The following is a 12,143-nucleotide window of genomic DNA, read 5'->3' as shown; positions in this document are numbered from 1 at the left end:
CCCAAATCCCTAGAAACCTGGTGTCATAGAAACCATCCTGTCAGCCAATCAGAAGCTCAGCAGCCGGACGCCTTGACTTGATAGACATTAAACCTAAAACGCATTAAATAATATAGAATCTATATATAAAGTCTTTAAACACGTTTATTGGAATGATACTAATAATACTAATAAAAGAAATGGACTCAAACCAGACAGATGTGCTTTTTACATATTGTGTGTCTGTTAAAACACATTAAATCTGAATCCTGCTGTTATTCTACTGTCTTAACTTTACTTGTATTTGATGCATCATTTACAAATTATTTCTTCCTTCATTCCGCAAAGAACTATATGTTTTTATTAGCATTTTTGTAACGTTCTTGTGTGTAGCCGCTTTCCGTTGCCGTGGTAACTGATGGATGCATATGAGCGACTTTGGACGCAGTGTTAAACACACACACACAGAAAGGAACACACACAAACTCTCTTTGGTGACCTTTGGTGGTGATGAAAGACAAATGTCAGCAGTGAAACTGTTTAATGTGACTTTAACGCTGAAGTTGGGACTAAAAAACAGCAGCGGGAGGTCAAGGGGAGGCGCAGACATGGTTCTCACCATGGAAGGAGGAGGTGAGAGGAAGAGAAGGTGGATTAGAAGGACGTGCCTTTGGTTGTGGATCCGTTCCTCCTCTCTCTCTTCCTCCTCCTCTCTAATCCCTTTGCTCCTCCTCCTCCTCCTCCTCTCGCTTCCTCTCTCCTTTCTCCTCTCTACATAATAACCTTGTTTCAAACTCTAACCTTTATTCTTCACCGGTCTCTTTTTATTTCTTCTTTCTTCAGTATGGAAACTGAATTTCAGTGTGTGTCTGTGTGTCTGTGGGGTATATTATGGTGTGCGTTGCCGCGGTGACGGGTAATGGGAAATTGATTGTGACAAAACGACATTACAGACGGACATTTCCATATGAGTTTATTTACGCCGTGTTTCCGTGGGGACAGTTAGGTGCCTCCATATTTGATTCTGAGTTGCCGCGGCGATGATGTGATGCAGGCCCGGCCAGCGCGGACTCTGGGGGAATCGAACCCACAGCATCTGCTAACAAATGAACAGCCCCGCCGTCCTCTTTTCATTTAACGTGAGCGCCGCTCCGGTTGCCGCATGCTCACTCAAATCAACACTTAATTTTATTCCCATGATGCTTTGCTGCACAGTGGCACTGGCGTTTGGTCGGCGGTTTATTGGCAGATATGAAGCTGCCGCGCCGCAGTAATTATGGGATATAATAACCCTATGTGGTCCATGTAAATACAAACAAATCATATGTTTATATATATATATATAAATATGGACTGAACGGAGGTGCAGTGGCTTATGGGTATTTTATATTTTATATGTGATGGTGAATTTGTTTCCATCCAATAGGACAACATTCATGTTTTTGGATTTTTATACTCAAAGTTAAAATTTAAAAACTCATGGAAGGAAAGGATTTTAACTATTGAAGATCAAATGTCTTTTCATTGACCTGAGTATCATCATATATCAGACCAGTTAAAGACAAGTAAGACCAGTCCCAGACCAGTGAGACCAGTCAGTTCTCATATGTTCCTGGTCCAGAGAAGGTTGAACCTCACTGTGATACCAGACCAGCTTCCTGTGACCACCATGACTCGTCCCGTTGAAGTAAACTTATCGGACGGATAATATGAATAAAATATTGACTGATTAATAATGAATGACACATTTTTTACATCCTCACACAGATTTGTTAGAATAAAAAAAGTCAGAGTCACATGTCGTCACACAGCGGCTGCTCTACTCAGGGGGAAGACAGCAAAGTGAAGTCATTGATTATTTATCAGCGTGATCAACCACCAGATAATGGAGCACTCACAGCTACACGCATACACACTCACTGTGTGTATGTGTGTAGCTTTGTGTGTCGACGCGTGTTACGGTATGTGTGACAACAACAATAGCCTTTTAGCACAACATGCTAACTTAAATGTCTCCTGGTGCGTCCCTTAAAGTCTGTGTTCTGTCACTTCTTGTTTGCTCCACTAGAATGGTTTTCTATCACAGTCACAGAGAGACAGACGGGGAGAGGGAGACAGACGGGGAGAGAGAGACGGACGGGGAGAGGGAGACAGACGGGGAGAGGGAGACAGACGGGGAGAGGGAGACAGACGGGGAGAGGGAGACAGACGGGGAGAGAGAGACAGACGGGGAGAGGGAGACAGACGGGGAGAGAGAGACAGACTGGGAGAGGGAGACAGACGGGGAGAGAGAGACGGACGGGGAGAGGGAGACAGACGGGGAGAGGGAGACAGACGGGGAGAGAGAGACGGACGGGGAGAGAGAGACAGACGGGGAGAGGGAGACAGACGGGGAGAGAGAGACAGACGGGGAGAGAGAGACAGACGGGGAGAGGGAGACAGACGGGGAGAGGGAGACAGACGGGGAGAGGGAGACAGACGGGGAGAGAGAGACAGACGGGGAGAGAGAGACAGACGGGGAGAGGGAGACAGACGGGGAGAGAGAGACAGACGGGGAGAGAGAGACGGACGGGGAGAGGGAGACGGACGGGGAGAGGGAGACAGACGGGGAGAGGGAGACAGACGGGGAGAGAGAGACAGACGGGGAGAGGGAGACGGACGGGGAGAGGGAGACAGACGGGGAGAGAGAGACAGACGGGGAGAGGGAGACGGACGGGGAGAGGGAGACAGACGGGGAGAGAGAGACAGACGGGGAGAGAGAGACAGACGGGGAGAGGGAGACAGACGGGGAGAGGGAGACAGACGGGGAGAGAGAGACAGACGGGGAGAGAGAGACAGACGGGGAGAGGGAGACGGACGGGGAGAGAGAGACAGACGGGGAGAGGGAGACAGACGGGGAGAGAGAGACAGACGGGGAGAGGGAGACGGACGGGGAGAGAGAGACAGACGGGGAGAGGGAGACAGACGGGGAGAGGGAGACAGACGGGGAGAGAGAGACAGACGGGGAGAGGGAGACAGACGGGGAGAGAGAGACGGACGGGGAGAGGGAGACAGACGGGGAGAGGGAGACAGACGGGGAGAGGGAGACAGACGGGGAGAGGGAGACAGACGGGGAGAGAGAGACAGACGGGGAGAGGGAGACTGACGGGGAGAGGGAGACGGACGGGGAGAGAGAGACAGACTGGGAGAGGGAGACAGACGGGGAGAGAGAGACGGACGGGGAGAGAGAGACAGACGGGGAGAGGGAGACAGACGGGGAGAGGGAGACGGACGGGGAGAGAGAGACAGACTGGGAGAGGGAGACAGACGGGGAGAGGCAGACAGACGGGGAGAGAGAGACGGACGGGGAGAGAGAGACAGACGGGGAGAGGGAGACAGACGGGGAGAGAGAGACAGACGGGGAGAGAGAGACAGACGGGGAGAGGGAGACAGACGGGGAGAGGGAGACAGACGGGGAGAGAGAGACAGACGGGGAGAGAGAGACAGACGGGGAGAGGGAGACAGACGGGGAGAGGGAGACAGACGGGGAGAGAGAGACAGACGGGGAGAGAGAGACAGACGGGGAGAGGGAGACAGACGGGGAGAGAGAGACAGACGGGGAGAGAGAGACAGACGGGGAGAGGGAGACGGACGGGGAGAGAGAGACAGACGGGGAGAGGGAGACAGACGGGGAGAGAGAGACGGACGGGGAGAGGGAGACGGACGGGGAGAGGGAGACAGACGGGGAGAGAGAGACAGACGGGGAGAGAGAGACAGACGGGGAGAGGGAGACAGACGGGGAGAGGGAGACAGACGGGGAGAGAGAGACAGACGGGGAGAGAGAGACAGACGGGGAGAGGGAGACGGACGGGGAGAGAGAGACAGACGGGGAGAGGGAGACAGACGGGGAGAGAGAGACAGACGGGGAGAGGGAGACGGACGGGGAGAGAGAGACAGACGGGGAGAGGGAGACAGACGGGGAGAGAGAGACAGATGGGGAGAGGGAGACAGACGGGGAGAGAGAGACAGACGGGGAGAGAGAGACAGATGGGGAGAGGGAGACAGACGGGGAGAGAGAGACAGACGGGGAGAGAGAGACAGAGAAAGACAAAGACAGAGGGAGAAACTTCTTTATAAACCAATACATGACAAATCCTGGCATCATAATTGAAACAGTCCATCAAAACAAAAAGAAACAATCAAAGAGACAGACATTTTTCTTCACTTTTGCATCACATATCAGTGGTTATGTATACCATATCAGGTATGTTGTCCATTCTCACGCCAAAGTCCAGTGTCAATGTTCCCGATACCACTTTGATCCCAGGAAGGGAAGGAAAAACAACCAACATCTAAACAGATCAGAGGAGCCATGAGTCTTCCTCTCTTTGTGGTATCTCCACCTCGTCCTCCGAAAGCCCTCCGTCCACCTGCTCAGACTCTCACACTCTGCCAGATGAAGATCGACCTGAGAAGACCACTGCCGGGGTGTGTGTCTGTCCAGGCCTTCGGGGTGGTGGTTCGGGAGGAGCACAGCACTGAGCCCTGAAGTTGTTGCGCTTCTTTCCTGACCTTCAGAACTATTTTTTTTCATTCTGAAGACCTCCCGATCTGTGAGACCTCCTCTTCTTGCACTGCTCATGTGAGACCTGATCAACTTGGAGACGTCCTGCACCGGTCATCCGTGAAGAGGACGGCACATGAGTGTGGCCGACCATCTCCACCACTGCTGCAGGCCTTTCAATGTGAGAGGAAGTGGGACTTTTAGTTGGCTGGCGGTTGAAGCAGAGGAAGCGTAACCCCCCCCCTGCAGGAGCTCTGCACTGGACTCGAGTGGTTCAGGAGCCGAGTGTCCGTCAGGCTGCAGATTCAACGATATTTCCTTTTATAATTTGAGCTGTCAAACCGTCTGCTGTCCACACCTCCTCCTCTTCTACCTCCTCTACTCGCCAAGTCATTTGTCATGGAGGAAATCGCCGCTCAAATCTTCCACGCTGGTAATATCTCTGTCATTCACCCCCCCTCGTCTTCCCCCTCTCATTTCTGCGCGATGCTATCGGAGGAGAGGAGGTGACAGCCTATCAGAGCACCTTCCCCCCCCGATAACACTCAGCTTATAATGTTACGAAGATGATAAGGAATAATAGTCTTTCCCTCCTCTCCATGTAGCGGTTGGGTAGGGGGGAAACATCCATCACCTCCTATTTATCAGACTTTTACAAGAAGCAAAAAATAATAATAATAACGGAGCAGCCGAAACAATCATCCGATAGTTGCTTGTTATTAGATTTTAACTTCTCAGACACATTTTATCTGCTAAACGTGTCCAGAAATAAATAAAGTGGTGATGGAGGAAACGATTCGGGCTCCATTTTCTGTGATTGGTTCAAAAACTTTCAGAAACTTTCAGAAGCTCAATAACACTTCTTTAAAATGGTTTACAATGAAAAGGTTGCACTGATATTTCAGATCTAAACCATGTTGTTATGATCGAAACAATAAGTTTACTGCAAACGAAACGTAATTATTACTATTATTGTAAACGTTGTATTGATGTGTATTACAGTGTGTTACTGTGTGTGTGTATTACAGTGTGTTACTGTGTGTGTGTGTTACTGTTTGTGTGTGTTACAGTGAGTTACTGTGTGTGTGTGTTACAGTGTGTTACTGTTTGTGTGTGTTACAGTGAGTTACTGTGTGTGTGTGTGTGTGTTACAGTGAGTTACTGTGTGTGTGTGTGTGTGTTACAGTGAGTTACTGTGTGTGTGTGTGTGTGTTACAGTGAGTTACTGTGTGTGTGTGTTACAGTGTGTTACTGTTTGTGTGTGTTACAGTGAGTTACTGTGTGTGTGTGTTACAGTGTGTTACTGTTTGTGTGTGTTACAGTGAGTTACTGTGTGTGTGTGTGTGTTACAGTGAGTTACTGTGTGTGTGTGTGTGTGTTACAGTGAGTTACTGTGTGTGTGTGTGTGTGTTACAGTGAGTTACTGTGTGTGTGTGTTACAGTGTGTTACTGTTTGTGTGTGTTACAGTGAGTTACTGTGTGTGTGTGTGTGTGTGTGTGTTACAGTGAGTTACTGTGTGTGTGTGTTACAGTGTGTTACTGTTAGTGTGTGTTACAGTGAGTTACTGTGTGTGTGTGTTACAGTGTGTTACTGTTAGTGTGTGTTACAGTGTGTTACAGTGTGTTACTGTGTGGTGCTGTGAGTAAAAAATAATGAGAAATATTCATTTAATAAAGACGTTATTGTAACCTCGCCTAAAAACACGTGTGTGAGTCGATGTTCAATCAGAGATGTCAAAGACGCACAGAGTCTTCTCTCATTTTTACCCTTCATTTATATCAACACACACACACACTCAAGAGACGTGTGTGTGTGTGTGCTTGTGTTTTTTTGGATCTGTGTGTGCTGTAAAATTGTTTAACCCTTTTTTCTGAACAGAAAAGGGTCAAAACCATAAATTAACTTTCTTCTCATTAACTCAACCGGGATTAGCAGACAATCAAACACAAACACACACACACACACACACACACACACACAGGTACAAACACATATTGGGGTTAATCGTGTGATTTCTTTCTTTAATTGCTTTGCATTAAATGAAAAGAATTAGATAATGCCTTCCCCCCTCAACACACACACACACAAACACATTGTAATACAAACACACACTCATCAATATGTGTGACCTCAGATGAGTAACACTGGCAAAAGCTCATCAATACCTAATCAATACCTTGTGTCTCAACCTTGTTAGATGTTGAGAGACACGACTCAATTGTTGAGTCCCGATGTGATACCATTAGCATTAGCATAGCAACAGAGCTAAGATGCTATGGAGCTAATGTAACTTTAGCTTGCTTCTCATTGGTCACGTTATCTCTGAACGATAAGAAGAAGTTGTCTTTTCCTTTCCTTTTCTTTCATTTTCTTTCAGTTTCTGAGTCTATTAGATCACATTGTGTGTTACACTGTGTGTGTGTGTGTGTGTGTGTGTGTGTGTGTGTGTGTGTGTTCAGGCTGATATTAGAAAGCAGGATAATAATCACTCACTTGTCAACCTGACAGCAGACATGGATCATATTTAATTCAAAAAATCTTAATTACACCCAAAAGACACACACACACACACACACACACACACACACACACACACACACACACACACACACACACATACACACACAGTGAATCATATATCCCATATCATATGACTTCTATCTGTAAAATACTTATTATCTGTATACTTGTACCTACTACTATTGCACTTCTGATGCTAAACTGCATTTCGTTGCTCTGTACTTGTAAAAGTGTAAAGACAATAAAGTTAAATCTAATCGAATATAAAAATTCACTTATTTATATTAATAACTGGATTTCTCCTTTCTACCTTTCCGTCATCATGTACTCTCTTGTTTCATTCCTTCCTTTCCTTTATCATGTGCTCTCTTGTTTCCTTCATACCTTTCCTTTATCATCTGCTCTCTTGTTTCCTTCCTTCCTTTCCTTTATCATGTGCTCTCTTGTTTCCTTCCTTCCTTTCCTTTATCATGTGCTCTCTTAAATAAAATGTGTGATTGATAGACTGGCTCCATGGTGTCTAGATTCATAATTCATTTGTTGACATGACAACTGATATTTTATTCAACATAGACATTATTAAAAGTTGATAGTGTTTTAGTTTCACTACACTGAACCTTCAATTATTCAACTGTGTGTGTTTCTGTGTGAATGAAGGAAACACTGATGGAGCGTTATCTGGATGTCACTACATCCTGTTTGCTTTAAGCTTACAAACCACACACACACGCACACACACGCACACACATACACACGCACATACACACGCACGCACACCTATAAACAGAGCGGGACCTCGTTAAGCCTTGTTCGCGCTCTCAGACGATCACGGTTGTTTGCAGGTAATTCATTGGTTTTGTCTCCTTGTTTGTTTCGTTTATGTTTGTTCTGCCTCCCCCCCCCCCGACTCGCCCCCCCCGTGCTTACAGCCGCATGTCGTCATCGCCCACTGCTTACTGATAGACAGACTGAGTTTAAAGTTTATCTCTCAGTTTAACTGAAGTTTAAACACAATATAATGTCACTTACTGTAAACGCTGCTCCTTCACAATAAAATATCAGTTAAACGTTGCTCCTTCACAATAAAGTTTCAGAAGTTTTGCTAAAATAGATATCAGAAGATATACTACTTTAGATGGATCAAAACTTTTATGACGTATTATTACTATAAAGACTAAAAACAACTCTCTGTTTTGTTTTCAGCAGCTAGAACCAAAATTATATTACTGAATTTATGAATTATTCAGTTAATGTTGATTCATTGCCTCTAAAAAGAAACACACAGCTCTTATGAGCTCTATTGTTTAGTCAACTGAGTCCTAACAGTCTGATCAGATCACTAGGAAGGAATCAGGTGGGTTAACAATCTGCACGGATACCTGGACACACACACACACACACACACACACACACACACAGTGTAGCCGATGTAAACACCCTGATTGGAAGATTAGACAAGGTGAGACAGGTCACACAGACTCAGCGTGTCAATGCGTATGGATCAATATCAGGTCGATCAATAGGCCGGGTATCGATCAAGGGTAATGGAGAGCATTAGTCCGAGACACCGAGCTGTAAATAAACAGACACGGATACTGAAATTAAAATGATTCTTCTTTTTAAAAAACTCTTTATTCTGGTTGATTCATATTAAGACAAGTTGAAAGATGTTGTTCTGTAAAATACATTTAGTTAATATTATGTTAGAGAAAAAAAGAAAAAGGGCCACAATATCAGTTTCTCCTTGAACCAAAGAAATTAAAGATTGGACTGAGCAGGTAAACAATCGGCTTGTAAACTAACAGGTGATCAGCTTGTAATCAATAGGTAAACAACATTTAGGTCACTTTAGATCAGGGGGGTCAGACGATTCACAGGGAGGGTTTGACTTATGTGCTTCAGATGATGTTGTTACTGTTTACCCGCTCTTACTTTAACATTTTGACAGTGAAACTTCATTTAAACTTCTTAAAACTGTTATTTTTTCTTTATTCTTTATAATACATATATATTTCTCAATATATATATATTATATTTAAGAAAATGTGATCAAAACAACTCACTCAGAATAGTCAAATATAAACTAAACTAAACTAACTAATAAAAGTTGCTCATTGGGAGCCCAACTCTCAAAGCAATATCATGTAAACAAATTAGGGCCCGGGACTCGATTAAAAATATTATTCTAATTAATTAGAGGCTTTGTAATTAATTAATGGAAATTTATCGCATTTTCATTGCATAAATATTTGACCTGAGAACAGTGAGAAGTAATTTTTTTCACATGGATTTTTATTTTTGTTCAACGAATTCTAGCAGACAAGTGTAGAAATAGCATATTTAGAAATATAGTACTTTCAGAAATTCAGGTAGCCTATAGGTAAGTAGACCTTCTGTAAACTATGTTTTTTTAAGTAGACCAATACTTTCAAGTACATTCAGAACATTGGTTATTTTTTCAGACGTGGACGCGCTAAAGTCCCGGCCCTAATTTTAAATTAAACAAACAGTGACACTGTGAATCATCGTGAGTTCTGGTGTCTCTAGTGGAATCAAAGCTGACCTTCCTGATCCACATTTGGGATTTTAATTCTCTCTCCTCAAGGTGCTGTGTGTCAAACGTGTTTATTTCTTCCGGGATTTATTCTCCACTCAGCTGAGGAGGACCCTCAGACTGGTTTAGCTCCATAGGGGAGTCGGTATGGATCCTCTCAATTCACACGCGGGCATCAGCACACATGTCGAAAAAAGTGAAATAAGGATCACAGCATAAAAGTAGTGAAATCCACTAGGGCTTTATTAGAAATGCCAGTATATGACTTTACTTGACCTGCAATTCTATTATAACGGTATGGAACGGTTGTGGATTACAGCCTGAGAATCTATGAGAATTGAGGTTGGATTCAAAAGCATCCACAGGTGTGTGGTGGAACAGTGCAGGGAGATAGCAGGAAGGCTGAAGTGTGGAGGATCCTCAGTTCAAACCTGCTCTCTCAGAAGGAGGGTTTGGTTGCAGTCAGGGCTTCAAACTGTAAACTTTGAAACAGTTTTGAGGTTGAGTAAACAATCCCAAGGTCTAATATGCGAAACGGACACAATGAGGCATGTGCTTGAATAGCACAAGGGAACAACTGAAGGGCTGCAGGCTACAACCTGCTGTCTGAGGTTGTGGGTTCATGCCCCTTCATGCAGACATCGTTTCTGCTTGAAAGAGTTTTGAGGTTTGAGTAGCAGTCTCAAGGTTAAATACGAGAAACAAAGGGGTGCTTAGTGTGTGGTGAAGTAGCACAGTGGAAGAGCTGCTTCCACAAGCCTGCATTGAACCTGAAGGTTGTGGGTTCAAGCCCAGTCTTATGTTTGAGCCTTTGGCTTTACTTCAGGTTTGAGTAGCAATCTCAAGGTTAAATACAACAAACAAAGGGTTGGTTAGTGTGTGGTGAAGTAGCACAGTGGAAGAGCTGCTGACATAAGCCCCTGCACTGCACTTGAAGGTTGTGGGTTCAAGCCCAGATGTGGAAATAGCAGTTAAAAACAGTTTTGAGGTTTAACTCATGTGCTCAAGGTTAAATACAACAAACAAAGAGATGGTTAGTGTGTGGTGAAGTAGCACAGCGGAAGAGGAGCTGCCACAAGCCTCCACTGTGTTTTAAGATTGTGAGTTCAAGCCCAGTCTTGGGTTTGAGCCTTTGGCTTTACTTCAGGTTTGAGTAGCAATCTCAAGGTTAAATACAACAAACAAAGGGTTGGTTAGTGTGTGGTGAAGTAGCACAGTGGAAGAGCTGCTTCCACAAGCCTGCATTGAACCTGAAAGTTGTGGGTTCAAGCCCCGTCTTATGTTTGAGCCTTTGGCTTTACTTCAGGTTTGAGTAGCAATCTCAAGGTTAAATACAACAAACAAAGGGTTGGTTAGTGTGTGGTGAAGTAGCACAGTGGAAGAGCTGCTTCCACAAGCCTGCATTGAACCTGAAAGTTGTGGGTTCAAGCCCCGTCTTATGTTTGAGCCTTTGGCTTTACTTCAGGTTTGATTAGCAATCTCAAGGTTAAATACAACAAACAAAGGGTTGGTTAGTGTGTGGTGAAGTAGCACAGTGGAAGAGCTGCTGACATAAGCCCCTGCACTGCACTTGAAGGTTGTGGGTTCAAGCCCAGATGAGGAAAAAGCATTTAAAAAGATTTTTGAGGTTTAACTCACATGCTCAAGGTTAAATAGGAGAATCAAAGTTGTCAAAATGTGACCAGGACTGGTAGTGTAGGGGTGCAAGCTAGAGCCCAGAAGCCTCTGTGCGCACCGCCAGTGGGTTCAAATCCCGCTCGTGCCAAGTCTTGAGCACACTGCCGCGGAGGTAGTAGTGGGGGCATTGTCCCCACGGTTGTTTCAGAGAAGTGAACCCTAGGGGTTATGCAGAAACACACGGCGCGTTCACTTGAGTTATGATGGCATCGTCAAGAATGATGAAGAATCTTTTGCTATTGAATTTGATGTTAATTGCTTTAGCCTTTTAGCACTTATTAGCCATGCTACGTAGCCACCAGAGGTGGGAACAAGTCACTGTTAGGCAAGTCACAAGCAAGTCTCAAGTCATTGCCCTCGCGTCCCGAGTCAAGTCGAGTCAAAGACGAAGCAAGTCCCAAGTCGAGTCACAAGTCACAGCCAACAAGTCTCAAGTCGAGTCACAAGTCGTACCATTTTAGTTTCGAGTTATGATGGCATTGTCAAGAATGATGAAGAATCTTTTGCTGATTTGATGTTAATTGCTTTAGCCTTTTAGCACTTATTAGCCATGCTACGTAGCCACCATGCCACCTTTTTGACGGGAGAGAAGGCCAGATGAGCAGATGTGTCTCATTCAGTTTACCAATGCAGGAAGGATGAATAGCATGCTTGATCCTCCAAGATGCACCAATCCGTCTCTGGGGCAATATCCCATTATGATTTTTTATAAATGTCAGTTACCCAAAACTAAAAAAGGATTTAGGAAGAGCCACCATGTCCCTTGAGGGTTGAACCCAGATAAGGTTTAAAGTACAGAAATTTGGGGCATTTGGCATTAGTGACAGGGACGTGTAGGTTGCTCCATCTAAGATCATTCCAGTCATGTC

Source organism: Pungitius pungitius, chromosome 21 (assembly GCF_949316345.1).
Source record: "Pungitius pungitius chromosome 21, fPunPun2.1, whole genome shotgun sequence".
In the NCBI taxonomy this organism is placed as follows: domain Eukaryota; kingdom Metazoa; phylum Chordata; class Actinopteri; order Perciformes; family Gasterosteidae; genus Pungitius; species Pungitius pungitius.
Note: the sequence above shows the minus strand (reverse complement) of the source record.